The sequence below is a fragment of the Passer montanus genome, unplaced genomic scaffold, assembly GCF_014805655.1.
Source record: "Passer montanus isolate IOZ18808 unplaced genomic scaffold, ASM1480565v1 scaffold7, whole genome shotgun sequence".
In the NCBI taxonomy this organism is placed as follows: domain Eukaryota; kingdom Metazoa; phylum Chordata; class Aves; order Passeriformes; family Passeridae; genus Passer; species Passer montanus.
Window position 1 is genome coordinate 913,590 of NW_024372147.1, and position 17,197 is coordinate 930,786.

Consider the following 17,197-nt stretch of genomic DNA (forward strand, 5'->3'; position numbering starts at 1 on the left):
CTATTGCATTCAGTATAATCTATTCAAAACTAAAATTTGCTCTTTGCCTTTCTCATAGGATACTATTTAAAATACATCTGAAATTTAGAATACAACTTGCAATGCTTGAAAACATTTGAAAAGCAAATGAACATCTAGAGAAACAAAAGACCTATGTTTCTGTAAGTGTATGAAGACCAAAATATAACAGGTATGAAGAGCAGGAAAATTAGACAAGATCAACTATCATTCAGAGGAAAAAAAGAAACTGGAGAATTAAAGAGGGCTAAGAAAAATAAATCTCAGTTATTTTGAGCTTCTGTGGGACTTTTTTCGGGCAATATTTAATAAAAGTAATCTTCTGTGAATACTAAAATTAAATCTCCAAAAACAATAGAGAATAATTCTATCACATGAACAAAAATGAGACCAATTCTTTGACACCACCTGCTCTTTTCAGTCATCAGAAAAGAGATATATCTCATCTGACTTCTAGACACTGAGATCCATCCAAGATTCCATCTTGTTTTCCTCAATTTCTAGTCAGTAAAGGGAAACAAGTACTTCTAAATGACACAATTCACCCAAACTATTTTGGTTATCAACCTTAAAAGGAGATTAATTTCACCCTAAAAAAGTCTGGGTTTTGATACAGTCTACAAAGAAATCCTGGAAAACAAATAGTCTGGGTTTTGACATAGTCTACAAAGAAATCCTGGAAAACAAATGAGATATTCAAATCTGTATTATTGTTGACTGAAGTTCAAAGAAATGCTGGCTCCCTACATACAGCCAGCAAGAAACCTGAACACAACCTCTTGTTTTAATTTTTTTCCTCTCATTATCCCCATTTTATTCTCATCACATTTGTGCCAACAAAAAATACAGCCTATTTGCTGACAAAAGTTATATGTCACAAAAGTGACATCCGTTTCTTTTCAGCAAATTTAAAAAGCTGTTCCAGGAAAGGAATGTAAGTAGTGAATGATCTTGCCTTTCTCACTCCTCAGCAATACAAGCAACATCAAAATGGGACAGGAGATTTGAAATTTCACTCAATGCATGCAGCTTGTTTTTTAAGAGGCCAGGTGAAGAGGTAAAAAGAAATGAAACCTGAATTCTGGTGGTTCCAAAAAGAAAGATCGAAATCTTTGAAAGGGGGTGAAGAATGAATGAAGCAATTTCCTTTCATTTTATCTTGCCCAACCATATTTTTCCTTTATCAATGAGGGGGAATTTTTGAAGTATATCTATATAAAAGATTTTCAAAATGTTCATTGTTTGAGTGCCTTAACAATATAAATTAAAATAATCATTCCAAAGTGATCAATACAACAGATCTTTTATGTTTCCATTCATTTTTTACACTGCTGGTGGGATTTTCATCCCACTTATGGATGAGTTCCAGAGACTTCTACCTAGTAATATGTATATCATTAGCATACTGTTCCATTAAAACAGTGATTCTTCAGACAAAAGATGCCTGTTAGAGATGGTCCAAAATTTTCTGGACCTACACAGAAATCAACTCAATGTAGAGAAAGAAAACTAATAAAAAACCAAACATTTTCTAAATTTCATTGATATTTTGGAACATTAAATGCTTTCTAGTCATCTAAAACAACAAGTATATTTTTTCAGAAAAAAGGGACTCACCACAAAGCCAACAAAAACCCTTTATAATGGTTTAATGGTGATCACATAAACACCAAATAAATAGCAACTTTAAAGTAACTTTCAATTAATAAAGGAGTAAGCAGGTCCATAGCTCATTCTAAATATGAACAACCAAAGTGCCCTTCTTAACCAATCAATTATTTCTTGTTTCCATCAGTATTCAATATATTTCTCTTGTTTACGAGCTATGGATTGACTTAAAGTGCTTTGAAAGATGGATGAATGAATGGCAGATATCAAATTCACTCTAGGATGAAATTCAAATTTCATTCTGTCAGGTAAACTTATTTATTTATTTTCTTTTTCCTCAGCAAATGAGGATAGGGAGAGTTACAAAAGAATGCATTGGTGTTGAAAATAAAAGAAGGAATCTTAAAGTTATCATTATTCCCTATTTTTTTACAGATTTTTTGGACAGTGGATGTAAAAAGCTACAGTGCATAGTGTGGGATCATTTGTTAGGCTCATCCTTTTTTGCTGTTGGATCCCCTATCAAAATGTTGTCATATTTATTGAGCTCAGTGGTGTGGTTTCTTTGACATATGGATCTATGCTCTGACTGTACTGTCTGCAGACTGCATAATCATGGTGACATTTCTCTCTCAAGCATTAAAACAAAGGTAATCTGTTACTAGCAGAACTTCCTAACATCAACACTTAAAGCCAGAATGTTTTAAGATAAATACTAAAGCAAAAAAAAAAGAATTAGATAACAAAAAATTTTAAATTATCTAATCTTATAGTCTCACCCTCTGAATTAAAATATTGCTCCAAATAATTAGAAGCAGATGGCTAAATTTTAGTATTCAGTGACCTAGAAAAAGAAGCCTACATCAAAAATGTGTGGAATGATGATCCTGTGTACTTCATCAATAATAGAGTCCAGATTGTTGCTCATGTCGGGAAATCTTACATCATCCTATTTTAAGTATACATGCCTATCTTGAAAAGGCTCCCACGTTATGTGGAAAAAACAGCAACAGCAAAACCCTACAGGAAACTTATAAAGTGGAGAGAAGAAGCAGCCTACAAAATGAATTAAGAAAGCTGGTATCTGATAATGAAATCTTCCCTTGGTAAAAGTTTAGTAGTATTTGCTGCTGGAGCTATTTCCAGGCTCCACAGGGAGATATAAATAATAAGGCCCAAGATGATAGTAAAACAAGGGATTTCTTTGCTGCTGGTAACTTTAGGAAATGCTGCTGACAACATGCATAGCGTTCTCACAGTGTTTTACAGCAATAGCTGTGCAAACAACTGGAATCAGTCATGATAAGTTGAAAATTAATAAATCAGCTGCTAAAAAATGCTACTTATACAAAATACATTAGCAAGACAATTACTGTAAAGTACATGAACAATTACTACTGTTATGTGCATAAGCAATCATCTGTGCAAACAATAAGGAGTATCACATCTCAATAACAGCTTTATTGATAAAGAAGTACATGAACAATTATTGTACATGAACAATTACTACTGTATGTGCATAAGCAATCATCTGTGCAAACAATAAGGAGTATCACATCTCAATAACAGCTTTATTGATAAAAAATATTTTAAGGAAGATCCTGATGAAGAAAAATGTGGGGCGGACTTAATCCATTTATAAGGGTAGAATTTGCAATTACAGGAGAGGATGGTGATACAGCCTTTTATTATCAGTTCCAAATACTTCCCACCAACAAAACTATTCTCAATAGTTATTGAAATTATTGAAATAGTTATTGAATAAGTTATTCAAATTATTCACAATATATTTCATATCATGTTGCTGTTGGGGTTTGGTTTATGAAAAATACTAACCAAAATACAACAACCATTTTTTGGTAAAAGGTTAAAGCTTTCTTTAAAAACTCAACAGACTTCTTATATTTGAATGACTTGCTATTAGACTGTCTATATTAGACAGTCTTTGTGCTAGACAGGTCTATATCCCTTTTTCCCTTGAAAATTTATTAGCAGAATTTATTCCCATCAATTCAGAAGTGAATTTCCCAGAGGCTTAACAGAGAGCCAGGAAACTAGATTCCATCTGCAACAAGCATGATCCAAACTGTGCAAATTCATGACTTGTTGTCCAACCTCATGAACTAAGAAAAAATGGGCTGGTCAGTTGTCTCATCTGAAGGTCAAACCCTAGAGAAATATTTGATGAATTGAATGGGAGGGGTAGGTAGAGAGGCCTAAAATTGTAACAGGCTAAAGCACTTAGTCTGTCTAGTAACAGAAAAGAGAAAAAAACCTTACATCTGGTATGCATATCCTAGTTCCAGACTAGGAAAGGAAATCAGATCTGAGATACCATGAAAGACACAAGGGAGAAAGCTGCAACCTTTCCAGCTGTTGGCTAAGTGCTGGGTAATAGCCTTGGTCATCCAAACTGACTAAAATGTATAAAATTATAATTAAAAAGATAAATATGTTTGAAGTAATAGACTCTGAAAATTGATTCAAGAAATGTTTGGAGAATAGTGATACAAGGAGTTCAAAGCTTCTAAAAGCCTTCAAAAAAGACTTACCTAGTCTTAGGCAAAAAGAGTAGCTAGGCTATACAAGATGCACAACCTATAACAGGGTCTACTGAAAAGTACGTTTTAAAAATGTGTTGCTTTTTATTTTGTCTCAGGCTGTGCTTTTCTGGTCACATTAACACGTAATTAAAGAGTCACAGCTAAAGACGTTTTGCACTGAAGGGGAAATCAGAATGTACCTCGAATGTCCAAGACAGCCAGGTGCTGCCAGACTTGTTAAAATATATTCCCTCAGAATCAGTCTTAAAGACAAAGAGAACATTGTGGGGATTTTTTTGAGGCAGAGGCACCTCTAGACATCTCCTGAAGAAGAGAGCAGATGATAATTGATGTGTGCTGGAGAGCATGATGTGCAAGCAGAGTGATTTATTAGCAATTAAAACTAAAGCAGGGAAGAATCAACTTGATTGTTTTACGACAGAGGTAGAAAGAAAACCCCATAAAACATTAGAAATTGCTACTGATGATTTCTAGTGGCCTGCAAGAGCAAATGGTCACTTGGTATTTTGTAAACTGCATTTCAATTTAAATTGAATAAATACAGGAAAACAGCGGTTATATAACTGAGCAAATGCTGATCACTTAAACCCTTTATTTCATTGCTGAAGAGCCCAGCTTGTGATGGGACTTAGAATGACCTTTTCTTTGTTCCTTTAGAAAAGGCTGAGAAAGTAGTAGCAGGCTTATAAAACTCCAACCCAAACTACAGGGGCATGCAAAACTCACTAGTCTTTACAACAACAACAACAACTTTTTTTATTTTTAGCCCAAAAGAAAAAAACCTTACATTTTTTTAGGAATGACAGCTTTCAGGTACAGAATGTGAATGTTTAAATAGTGCCGCATAAGGCTCCCAGCTTCCTTAAGCCATGAAACTGGTATCTTAATTACACATATGTTTTAACTACAAAGTAACAATGAAATTATCTATATAGTACCAGTCACTTTCTCCCACTTCACCTCAGTAAGGCCCCGAAAGGCCCCCAACAACTCGCCAAAAGGGGTTTACAATGGTCCATATAGTCTGGGTTAGATGCACAGGGACAATACAAGGTTCTCAAGAGGTCTAAACAAGACAAAAGTTTACAGACAAGCTATAGAAAATCAGGGAACTTTCAAGGTTTAGTACAACATTCAATCAACATAAGCACTTCTCACAGTATTAATCTGGACAATTCAACTCAGAAAAATTCAAACTTATCTGATATTAAGTCACTCAAAGTTTTCCAAGAAGCGGGAATTAGAAGGAGGAAGAGAGAACATAAAGAAAAACACATATATAGCACCCAACTCCTAGGTTCCAGCAGTGCTCACACAGAAGGCCCAAGACCGAGGTAGGATTCAGACATGTGGGACTCAAGTTCAGCTTTTAAAATCTGTGGGCCTTCATGGGCCCTTCCCCTAGGTGGGACTTCTGGTCATTTGGCCACTCAGGAGCTGGGTTAGGAGAGAGTGGAGCCCTGCCTCTGGAGTGCCATGGCTGGCTCTCTGCTAGGCTGGGATACAGGCTCTTGGGGCTGCTGGGGCCTGACCTGACACTGCTCGCCCACACACACACTCATCCCAAAATGTCCAGAGACATCAATCCCTTCAGGCTCTGGCAACCCCCTCCTTCTACCTTCCTATTTAGTACAGCCCCCTTCAAAATTCATTTAGCACTAAAAAACAACTCTGTTACTCCTGAACTTATGTTGATACTGCACTTGCCCAGTAGATCCAAGTGTAGAAAATGCAGCAAATGCTGGCAGACAGAGCTCTTCTGCTGTAACAATTCTCACATACCCCAGTGGCATGTATTTAGAAGTCATAGATGCCTTCCAGTAGGACATAGGTGAACAGAATTACATTTGTCAAAGGAACACTGAAGAGACAGGTAGATACTTTTGTGTGCTCCAAACAAAAGAAAAAATTCCATATGAACTGCATATGGAGGTGGAGGAGCTGTGGTAATGATCAACAATGACCTCATACATTCCACTAAAAATGACACAACATTATATGTTTTTCTAGACTTCACCAACAGAACTGCACTAAATTTCTGAGCTAGGGTTCACAGTCCTTGAAGGACGCATGAGATCCTTCTACTGGATCTGCTAGAGTATTCAGGAAAAGAGGGCTAGATATCAGTCGCTCCAGGTCCATCGTATCTGTAGAAATAATTTGTTACAATATTAATCACATACCATAAAGAAAGAAAAAAAAAGCAACATACATTGTTAACTTAAAGTTCCCTTCAAGTATGATTGTCTATGAACAAACTGATTTAGGTTAAAACAGATGGGGAGAAATGCATTGCTCACTGTAAAACAGGGACAATGAACAACAGCTAAATTGCTGCCCAAAAGGACAATTCTATTCCCATTTCCTCATCAGGTGCTCCAGGACAGCCCTACTCTGTGGCTGTCAGCTGTTTGATTAGCTCATCTATCTCTAGTCTAGATTTGATGAGCTCATCTATCAGTGCACTGCTGCTGGGAAAGGGCTGCTCTTACCTCTTTGTGTTCTTCCTCCTTCTTTCCTTCAGCCATATTTTGAAACATCCTACACATCTTGTAGCAGCCCCAATGTGTGCTGGATCCTTCACTGGATCACTTCATCTACCAACCCAACAGTAAAAGTACTGCAGACTGCACTTGATCTTGGATCACCAGATCATTTATCACCGGAGTTTAATGGAAATGCGTGGTGAGGAATAGGGAAAATGGATGTTGCATGTTTAATAACATGGTCTGTTTAACTTATTTTGGGTTTATTTCACAATGTTTTTAACTGTACATTCATTATTAGTGGAGGTGTTTTCTGAAACTCTGTTTGAGTTGTTGACCTTTGGGGTTTTTCTTTCTTTTTCATTGTTTATTTGAATATTTTAGTTGAGTGTTTGAGTCTGAAGTTTGATGCATAAATGATAATTTTGCCTCTTCTTTCTTGTTTTGGTATGTTGATATTTCTTTCATTTCTGACTAATTAAATTATAGAAGCACATGTAGCTTGATGTTTCAGGCATGGCTTTTACACAGTCATCTTCTGGCTGATCTTTTACACCAATGAAAAGTCATGTTGTGCTGTGAATGTCCATTTGCAGTATAGATTAGCTGAGCCATCATTTTCATTAAACACAAACATCCAAATTTTTTTAACCTATTTGAGAGCTAAAGCTTCATGGTTTTGTCAGTTCACAAAGCTTGTTTTCCGTCATAGTCCTAGAACTACATCTTACTGATCGTCAGCTTTATCGTTGTGCTGCACCACATGCTAAAGTAAATGCAACCACGTCACATTATCTTGAAGTCCTTCTTATTTTCAATAATATATGGCAGAAATCTCTCCAAAATGAAATCTTACATTATTCCACACTACTGAATTTATCACGTTTTAGAGCTCCTCTACTCACTCCTGCTAATTATTGCTTGTTACTCCTCTGCTTGCTGCTGCACTAGTGACTCTTCAACAGTGTGTTAAGAGAAACATTCAGAAGCCTCATCCTCACAGGCAGCCAGCAGCAGACTGCCAGCCTGTTATATATTTGTATTCACGTTACCACCTGTTCATAGAACTTTCATGTTCATTTACTTTCTTGGACATTATCACTTCACCCATTCCTGAACCTTCTGTCCTTTTTGTAGTCTGGATATGAACCATGCACTTCATGCAATTACATTTTGCTGTACTGAACACTCCTTGAAAGGCAGAACAAGAGGTCACAGAAGAAAGAACTGCTCAGTCCTGTCTCCCTTACAGTCATTATCATTTTGAGATATTTCTTCCTTAAGGTTTTGGCACCAGAAAAGGCCAAATGCACATGGTTTCTGGAGATTATTTGGATTCAGAATATGAGAGTAAAGACGCCTTTAGGGTATACTATAGCTTCTAGGCAGTTAAATGAAAATGTTTTGGATCTATGGAATTTGTATAAACTGAAATTTAGAAGCCCCAGAAATTAGTTTTCAAGTGAAACAATACAACCACTCCACATTTTATTTCCTTGCTTTTTTTACATCTTTCCCATATTGTAATGGGAGTTATACACATTATTCAGCATAATCAATTTTTAAAAATCTCGCCTTAAATCCTTATGAAATTTTGCTGTTATTGCAGTTATTGTACTATATAGAAAGTTAGTGGAAGAACTCACTGGAAGACTGGAGGAAAAATAGTCTGTTTTCTCTTGATATTGGTGAAATATAATGATTAGTGTTAGCAACTCTTATATGAGACACATAGTTCAGATAAGAATAATTAATGCCTTCATAAGGAAAAATATTTAAACCAGTGGTAGCAATGTGCCTTCAGCAGGTTTTGGGTGAAATAATATTTAAAGTTTTGTTTCAGTCTCGCTTTATCTTCATTTTCATTTGTGCCACTTTAAAAGGTTTAATAACTTTAAAATACTTGTCTAAACTAAAGAATGACATGGGGTTTATTCCTGGATCTAGAACTGAAGAGTTCAGATTCAGTTCTGAGGTGTCGCAAATCTTGTGTGCTTTAAAGAAATCACTTGATCTGTGTATGCAGTGTTCCACTTCAGATTATGCAGATTTCAATCCACTAATATTGTGGAATGGTGAGCTTCATTGTCTGAGCTAAATACAAACAATAATAAACAAATACACATAATGAACAAAAATATTTCAGCTGTAAGAACCTCTACTGATCTGTAAGGAACGGTCAGCAAAAATTAGCCAGCAAAAATCCACAACACTGATGGATTTAGAGGAATTTGTAATGTCTAATATGCAAGTTATAAGACACTTTAGAGAAGAAACTGTGTATTTTATGTAAACCTAATTCCCTTTTAATAATGAGTACAAGACTCACTGCCTCAGAAGGGTGACAAGCAATTACGTCCCACATGCAGAACAATTTTGTCTCCACGCAAACAAGAAAGCATCACATTATATATAGGGTTGTATCTCCAATTTATTTAAAATTCTTCCCTCTTCCTGAAGTAACAGGATCCTCTGACCTGTGCAGAACAGACAGAGATAATTTTACAAAATAGTTTTTGGTGGTGCCACAGAGAGAAGAATAAAACAAAAATTAATAGTAACCTTTTCTCCAAGACTGAAACTGGAAACAAAAATAATGAGGATTATTTTCCTCACCTGGGAGGGGAAAAGAAGGATAGGACAGCTCAGTTAACAAGTATACGGTACACTTAAGTTGCTAATAAACTTCCTCTTTGGAAAGGAGGTTTCACCTAATTATTGTGTAAATGGGGATTGGGTAATGTAAACAGGTGTGGGTGTAAATGAATTTCTGTGAAATGTTCTTGAACTATGTACAGTTGCAGTTTTATCTACTATCACAGAGAGTTCTATTAATCAGCTTAATTTTTCCAGTTTAATTTCTGACACAAAAGAATGTTTTTAAAAGTACTTACCACTTTCTCTTTAACTGCAAACTCTTTGATTTAAATATTTAACTGGGTGTTATAGAACCCCAGAAGACTGTAGCTGCCATGATGGTGAAGTGGTACAAAATTAGCATCAGCTTTCAGATTAAGATCCTGTATATTTATATACAATGTGTGTTTTGGCTTATGACTAGAGATGACAACAAACATCAGCTCAGAAAAATCTATGGAATTATCCACAGAGAGAATTAATCTCCATTTTTTGGAAGGATAAGCCTCTAGCTACTACAAATAATTTGTATCAATTCAGATGGTAATTCACAAGTGGTTCAGAAGTGTTTGTTTACTGCTAGCTGTTTATTTTATCCTTTATTTTTATCTACCTTGTGTTTTCTTTCAATAAAAACCTGCAAGAAGGCTCTGCAGAGGAATTTGGACATGCCAGATCAATGGGATGAGAACTGCATGGGGTTCAAACAAGGAGAAGTGTTGGGTCCTGCACTTGGAATGCAACAACCTCAGCTGCAGGCTTGGGAAAGAGTGTCTGTTTCTGCTCATCAGAAAGGGGTTTGTAGTGCTAATTCACAGATGACTGGATAGGAGCCAGCACTGTGTCTGGGTCACCAAGAAGGCTAATGGCATTGTGGCCTGTATCAGCAATAGTGTGTCCATCAGGACGAGGGCAGTACTTGGTGCTGGTTAGTCTGATCCACAAATCCTGTTTGTAAACCCTCATTGCAAGTCAGTTTTGGACTCCTCATTGCTCTCTGCAGCTACCTGAAAGGAGGTTGTAGGAAGGTGGGGGTCAGTCTCTTCTGCCATGTCTCAAGTGAAAGAATAAAAAGAAATGGCTTTAAGTTGTGCCACAAGAGGTTTAGATTAGTTATTAGGAAAGAAAAATATTCAGGGTGTCTGGAATTGCTCAAGAGGCAATTGAGGAATTGTGGGCTGTTGAGGAATACATCCAGGGCAGGTGGCTCGGTGAGCAGCTGAAGTGCCAGCTGCAGGTTGAGCCCTGGGTGGCAGCACCCCCAGGCAAGAGGCCGTGAACTGGCACCAGCCCTTTGCATAACAAAGGGCATGGGGACCTGTGGTGCCGTCTAGGTGACAGAACACTCAGACACACAGCAGGAGCCAAGGGCTACAGACTTTCATATGCCAAGACTGTGAGGGTATAAAAGATCAGGATTTCCTTTGTACTTTTTTTGTAGCAATGATTTCACAAAGCATGAAGACAAATTCTAAAATTTTGATGAGAAACATGAGCAACTGAAATTCTCTGTCAATTACTCTCTTTTTCTGCAGCTTAGAAGGTTCTTTAACACTAAACTGATATTTTTAAGTTAGTTTCCTAGCTTATGCTTTAGGATTTCTGAGTTTAAAAAGTTATGCATAGTTAATTTTTTTTTTATTATGAGTGAGTAGCAAAAAAGATATTAATTACAGGCTGAACATTCATACCAAGTAAAGATGGTATTTAGAATTTTTAGTTCAGAGTAAACCTAAGAAGAAAAATGTTTCTTTAAAGTTAAGTAATCTTCAAGCATAACAATAAATAAATAAATAAATAAATATGGTAAAATCTTCACTGTCAAATTTCAAAGCATGAATTTCATATAACAATTTACTGAGCATCTTGAGATAAAGTGACAAAACAAATAATCAATATGATTCTTGGGGTTGTCCTGTGCCTGGCCAAGAGCTGTACTTTGATAATCCCTGATGGCCCCTTCCAGCTTGGGATAGTCAATGATTCTATGATCTGATCATTGCCAGTTAATACATCTCTGAGTATGTAGTCAATTGCTTTATGCGCATATCAACATACTTTTGTGGACAAAAACAATGCTGTTTCTTTTTTTTTCTTTTTTTTTTTTTTAGAAATTTGCACTTTATTAAAATGGAACCTAAGGAAAACATTCTTGTGGATTTTAAAGAACAGTAGAAATTACTAATATTACTCATTAAAAATTTAAATGTCTTAAAATTGAGGAAAACATATCCATTCTCCTAATATTTTCTATTTCATTTTTGAAGTGGAGGATATTTTCTTGCACTAAATGTCAGTGCAAGTTTTGAGAAAATATTTCATGTAATTATTTGGACTTTTTAATTGAGTCTGATTTAGTTACAGATATTTTTCCACTCCAATGGACAAGCAAGATATTGCTAGATGAAATATATTTCAGACCAATGGATTTAAAGGAAATGCTATAGATTATTAATTTAGAACAATCCCAATCTGAAAGCAAAAATATTTGTAATCTTTCAAATCAAATAGGCCTAAATTTCATATATCTAAGAAGTTTCAAAGGACAAAGGAATTGTTTACAAGAGTTATTTGCAGAAATTACATTGGACAACAAAGCTGAATAATATCATTAAAACAATATCTTTGGAAATAAAATTTGCAAAGAAAATGAGGCAAGACATTCAGTTTGAATATTTTATTACATTCAATTGAAAATTTAGTTTTAAAATAAACTCAAACATCAAGACTCTGTATTTTTGAGAGCATGAGTGGAACATATCCTTTTTGTTTGTGAAAGTTTACAATCAAACAAAGAATATCCATGTACACACAAAGATCCTACCAAAGCCCCAGCCTGGAAAGCTTAACATCAGCTTCAGCTACACTCTGTAAGAATTCACATTTCACAGACATTTTCTTTCCTAAATGTCAGCGGTATGCACACTTATTAAACAAACTGTCAACAACTGAAAAGGGTTTGCTCTCGCTGAATGTCATCTGCAAGTTGTTAGGAGTCTAATCTCACCATCTGACAAATGCTAATGGTTTAGCAAGGCAGCAGATCCATTCAATAAAGAAATGTTCCTCATGAACAGAGAAAGCACAAATGGCACCTTACAGTAATAACTGTTAATATGACTTGCTTATGCAACAGCAATTTCAATCAGTCTTTATAAATCCGTGTCTGATGCAGACATTTACATTTCCGTTATTTTGCACATCCACCTGTATGAAGATTCCTCAGTCATTCATATTCATGTTCACTGAAGAAATAAAGCTTAAAAAAAAAATTATAGTTCCTGAGCTGCAGAAATTAAATCAGTGGGTTTGCTTTTCAACTCTATTTCACATCTTCAGGCAAACAGAAATAAATGACGATTGCTGTCCACTGAAGGGTGAAGAAGGCAAAAGCACAGCTTTTCACAGCTCCTATTAAATTCAGTGTAAATCCCTTGTTATTTTGCTGAAGAAGTCTCTGTAGCTCTCTAACACCCTGGTTCTTTACTTTCCTTCTTCACAGAACTTTTTTTAAATGAAGGGCTATTTCTTAAAAATCTTATGGATGAAATCAAACTTGAATGGAATATTATTATTGCAAGAGAGACCCATTACCTGGGGAAGGGATGATATGGAAGAAAAGGGTATTAGAACCATAAAATCATAGAATGGTTTGTGTTGGAAGGAACCTTCAAAGATCACCTAGTTTCAAGGCACCTGCCATGGGCAGGGATGCCTTTCACTAGATCAGATTGCTCAAAGCCCCATCAAACCTCACCTAGAACATTTCCAGGAACTGGACATCGACAACTACTTGGGACAACATGTTCCAGTATCCTACCAACTTACTAGTAAAGATTTTTTTCCTTCCAGTTCAATATTGTTACTCCTTTTCCTATCATTATTGTTCCTATAATTTTTTTTCCCCATCTTTCCAGTATGTCCCTTTTGAATTTGTATGGAGTAAATGTTAAGATATATCTGTAGAGCAGTTATAGAAAATTCTGATTAATTGGTATGCATTCTTAATAGTACAGCTGTGATGGTCAAAAACCACTAAGGTCATAAAACTGTCTTTAATATGGCAAAAATGTATTTTTATGAGGAAGGGGAAGACAGGATATACTTAGTCACACACAGTTTTATCCTTGAAGTCTTTGTGATTATTCTATAAGGACATAGATCACATTCTTGGTTAGTTTAATTAGGAGAGGGGTAAAAAATGCTTTTCATTTTCTGTGGATTGTCAAGTACAGAAATAATTATTTTAAACAAGACTTTGCTATAAATGGAATTCAGTTTAACAGATCTTATCCAAATGGAAGTTAAGGTTTTTTGTTAAGATTTAGAGAGACATTTATATGCTTAAAATATCATAAGCTTTGCTAATAAAATTCTTCCTGTAACTTATCTTTTCCCATTTTCCTACATCTACAACTGATCCTACATTTTTCTTTGTTTTATTGAAATTTTATAGTTTAATTCAACCTGTTTAAGATTTTTGCTATTGGCCATTACTTCCTATATTTTCTATTTTCACTTCTTTGGTTGGTGGAGATTTTTTCCCTTTTTTAAAATATCACTGGAGAGACACAGAAGAGTGTTTTATTTACTCTCTGTGGAGTTAAGAAGACACTTCACTTGAACAATCAGTAGCCTTTGGCCTAGAATCCCTTCTGGCAATTTTCATTTTTTCTTTATATAGTATTAGTCATTTTATAGGCTCGGACTGATCCAAATCAAAACTAAACTGTTTATATTAGCTGAGCAGAGAACACTATAAGCTTTCCATAGGAATTTTTCACTGTGTGCTATCATCACTGTACCTGTGGACAAGCTTACTAAATTGTTGCAGAGATGTTCTCTGAGACACAGGGGATTTTTTTTTTCTATGTTAAAATTTAGTAGCTGTTTGCATTATTTTGGCAAATGGTCAAATTGGGAAGATGAGGAATAGATTTATTTAACCAAGCAAATGCTAGTATTATCTGAGAAAAATAAATTGTTACAGTAAATGAAAGTCTAAGAATAAAACAAAAAACATTTTCATAATTAAATTGAAAGGATTTATTCAGTAAAGAATTAGTGTCTATAGAAGGAGAGAGAATACTAAAATGCAAGTTTCATTTCATGCAAATAACCACAGGCTGTGATCAGGGTTACTTTCAGACATTTTAAGCATTTCAAGGTAGTTTTCAGTGTAACAAAATGTATTGAATTTGGCAAAAATAACTTCCCAAATTTTATTATTGGTCACAGTATCTTACTTATTTGTTCCTACAGTTTTTCTGTGAATTTATTGTCTTTATCTTAAAATAGATTAGGATCTGTGTTATTTTATTTTAAAAGCTATTTTAGATTTTCACTTCTCTGAAAATCAGAAAAATTCTGATCTATATAACCATGCCACAATACTTCAAAACATTCATAAAAGTAGTCATATCCTTCATGACATTCAGGTTAGGATAGGGATTCAGAATTCTCTTAACTGATGATAGAAAATTGTAATGGTGTAACTGATAATGTAATGCAAACACTCTCCACTGCAGAAGTGTCTCAGGAGTGACATCTGTTAGATTTCTTCACCAAATACTCACCTAGATGACATTTTGGATACATTACAGCAACTAGCAAAAAACCTCACAGAAATTCAGCTTGAGAAGGCCTCTCAGATCAAGATACCTTGAACTGATTGAATTCATTTTAGGTAACAAGATAGACAAAATTGAAGTTAAACGTATGGTTTCATTATTCTTATTCCCATAAAAATATATAAAAGTGCATATTTTATTAAAATAAGTAAATCATCTTTTCAGAATGACTATACTAAAAGTTTAATCTTGAACTGGAGAGTTCTAGAGATTTAAAGGTAATGAAGAAGAAAATTATATACAGTATAGAAGCTTGTGTCCCAAGGAAGGAAGGAGAGCATTAAGCAAAAAGGGGCTGCCTAGATGAATCATCACTTTGTAAACAATAGAAAGAGGTAGATGCTTTAGGAGACAGTGTCTGAAAGCAATGAAAGTATGCATTAAAAAAGGCTTTTCCAACTATGTCTGTCCAATAACAATTTTTAATGTAAGAAATGGTAAAATAAAAAAAAAACCACAAAAGGGAAAAACTGAAACTAGTCCATACCAACATACAAACTAAAACAAGCTCAAAAATTAATGTAAATTTTCATTAAGTAGGTAAGATATGAGAGTAATTATTGCCCTAGTAGGAACTATGAAAACAAAAATGTCCACAGCTGAGTTGGAAGTAATTTATACCTTGCTCTTGAGGGAATGAGGCAGGGAAGAGAGAAAGAGGATCAGATTATCACTATTCCAAAATAGTGATGGCTAAAAATTCCCAGCCTCTGTTATGAAATTTAAAAAAGCTATGGAACAGTCTCTTCTGGAGCATCTAAAAACTGTGAAACAGCAAATATGGTATTTATTCACACAACCAGAAAAAGGCAACTGTAGATCTCTGATTGAGTGCAAATCTATGCAGTTTTGCAAGAGTTTGTGAAGAAGATAGTAATCAAGGGCATGGAGAAAGAAAATGTTATAAAATAAAACACAATTTTTATCAGAGGTTAGAGTTTACGATATCAGACTAACCTAACCTCTCTTTTTCATAAGATAATTCACCTCTTAATCAATAAGAATGCAGTAAACATCTAGCTAGATACAAATAAATCTTTTCACCTCAGTAGAAATTATCCTGTAAAGTGATGAAATGCACTTATTAATTCAGAACCAGTAAGATGGTGCATTGTGTGTCCTTGGACATGTGCTGGAAGCTGGGGGCTGCAGGGCCAGCCTCAGTGAGGAGAGGCTGCAGCCACAACCTGCCAGCTGGTGCACAGCTCTGTCAGACCCACTGCAGCACACAGCAGAGCCCTCAGACAAGCTGATGGCACCTGTGGGAAAGCATATTTAAGAAGGTATAAAAACACTTCACAGCAGCTGTGAGAGAGAGGGAGAGAGGTGTGGGGGAGCAAAAAAAAAGAAAAAAAAAGTGAGAAAAAAAGTGGGAGACTACCCTGCAGACACCAAGGTCATTGAAGGAAGGAGAGGAGATGCTCCAGACATTGCAGCACAGATTCCCCTGCAGCCCATGGTGAAGACCACAGTGAGGAAGACCAGGGAGTTCTGCAAGGGGGCAGGTATCTGTCTGCAGTATCCATTTTCAGCCAATGGAGAGCCCTGTGGCAAAGCTGGTGGGCACACCCTGGGGGAAGAAGGTACCTGTGGAAAGCTCACCAGCACAGTTTCTGATAGAAACTGTGGCCCTTGGAAGACCCATGCTGGAGCAGGTGAAAAGGAAGAAAGTGCAGCAGAGAGGAGCTGTTAAGATTCCATTCCCATTTCCCTGAGCCAGGGAAATAGAGGATAGGAAAATATAGAAATGGAACAGAGCCTGAGAAGAATGGGATGTGACAAGGACATTTTAGTTTTTTTCTTTTTTTTTCTCAGCATTCCTCTCAATTTTTCATTGGCAATATATTAAATTAATTGCTTCAATTCCTCTCAATTTTTCGTTGGCAATATATTAAATTAATTGCTTCAAACTGATTATTTTGCCTGTGATGATAATTGATGAATGAACTCTGTTTATACCTCAACCAACAATCTTCTCCATGTAAACTTACAAAGCATAATGGTTAATATCAAAAGGCTAGTTATAGTAATGGAGTTGGGAGGGCAAACTTGACACACGCACCCCCTCACCCACCACCCCCACTTTCATTAGTTACATCCTTGTGATATGCACCTATGACACTGTAGATGAAAATGTGCAGTTGAAGAGATGACTCAAATGATATTGTCCTGCACCCTAGTATAACAGACTGGGAATGAGAGGTAGACACACAGTTTTACAGTTGGGTTACTGGGGACAGTGACAAGACAGACC